General features: G+C 50.7%; 1 protein-coding gene and 1 non-coding gene across 2 annotated transcripts in view; one reads left to right on the top strand and one right to left on the bottom strand.

The window, feature by feature from the left end:
• The window catches only part of rhpn2 (rhophilin, Rho GTPase binding protein 2), a 164,359-nt gene that overhangs the window by 106,095 nt on the left and 56,942 nt on the right, over window positions 1-1,322 (bottom strand). The window lies entirely within an intron of this gene.
• On the top strand, window positions 192-265 carry trnat-agu. The gene has a single exon. It is a non-coding gene; the product is annotated as a tRNA-Thr (tRNA).

Below are 1,322 nucleotides of genomic sequence, written 5' to 3' on the forward strand. Positions count from 1 at the left end.
TCCCTCACCCCTTACCCCATTCCCTCACCCTTTACCCCAATCCCTCACCTCTTACCCCATTTCCCGCCCATTGCCCTATTTCCCGCCATGCGGTTGTGCGCAGGCGCTCTCTCAGTATTTCTGTGTATACATCAGCGGCAGTGCGCAGGCGCACTGAGTCTAAAAGCGCCGATTCCGGAGGAGTGCTCGGCGGCGCCGTGGCTTAGTTGGTTAAAGCGCCTGTCTAGTAAACAGGAGATCCTGGGTTCGAATCCCAGCGGTGCCTTTTTACCCACAGCCTGGCCCCTACACTCACAATCCTTTTACAATGGCCTACATTCAGGCACCTCTGTGTTTAATCAGTTCACATCTGGCTCAGATTGTGAGAAACATCTTGCATTTCAACAGCATGGACCACACCTTCACAAGGTCCCAATGCAGCGAAGAGCCCAGTTTATGCTCAGTGTCATATACAGCATTCAGAAACCAGACTCATAGAGTCATAGACCTGTGCAGCACGGAAACAGACCCTTCGGCCCAACCCGTCCACGCTAACCAGATACCCCAAATTCATCTAGTCCCATTTGCCAGCACCCGGCCCAAATCCCTCCAAACCCTTGCTCGGAGCAAACATCCCAGCCTTTCCCTCCTTCCCTGGTAGCTGTCTGAGGCTGAACTAAACTCTTTTATTTATCCTTGAGGCAAACATCTTATGAGACTCACACCATCACTAATCCATCTAATTCCATACCATCATCCAACTCCACTCTCAGCTCAACAGCTGCTGAAACCCTCCCCATGTCTCTGTTCCTCTGGACATAGAGTCATAGAGATGTACAGCACAGAAACAGACCCTTCGGTCCAACCCGTCCATGCCGACCAGATATCCCAACCCAATCTATTCCCACCTGCCAGCACCCGGCCCATATCCCTCCAAACCCTTCCTATTCATACACCCACCCAAATGCCTCTTAAATGTTGTAATTGTACCAGCCTCCACCACATCCTCTGGCAGCTCATTCCATTCACGTACCACCCTCTACGTGAAAAGATTGCCCCTTAGGTCTCTTTTATACCTTTCCCCTCTCACCCTAAACCTACACCCTCTGGACCTGGACTCCCCGACCCCAGGGAACAGACTTTGTCTATTTAATGATTTGGAGATGCTGGTGTTGGACTGGGGTGTACAAAGTTAAAAATCACACAACACCAGGTTATTAGTCCAACAGGTTTAATTGGAAGCACTAGCTTTCGGAGCGACGCTCCCTCATCAGGTGACAATCACCTGACGAAGGGGAGTGTCGATCCGAAAGCTAGTGCTTCCAATTAAACCTGTTGGACTA

Source organism: Chiloscyllium plagiosum, chromosome 17, assembly GCF_004010195.1.
Source record: "Chiloscyllium plagiosum isolate BGI_BamShark_2017 chromosome 17, ASM401019v2, whole genome shotgun sequence".
In the NCBI taxonomy this organism is placed as follows: Eukaryota; Metazoa; Chordata; class Chondrichthyes; order Orectolobiformes; family Hemiscylliidae; genus Chiloscyllium; species Chiloscyllium plagiosum.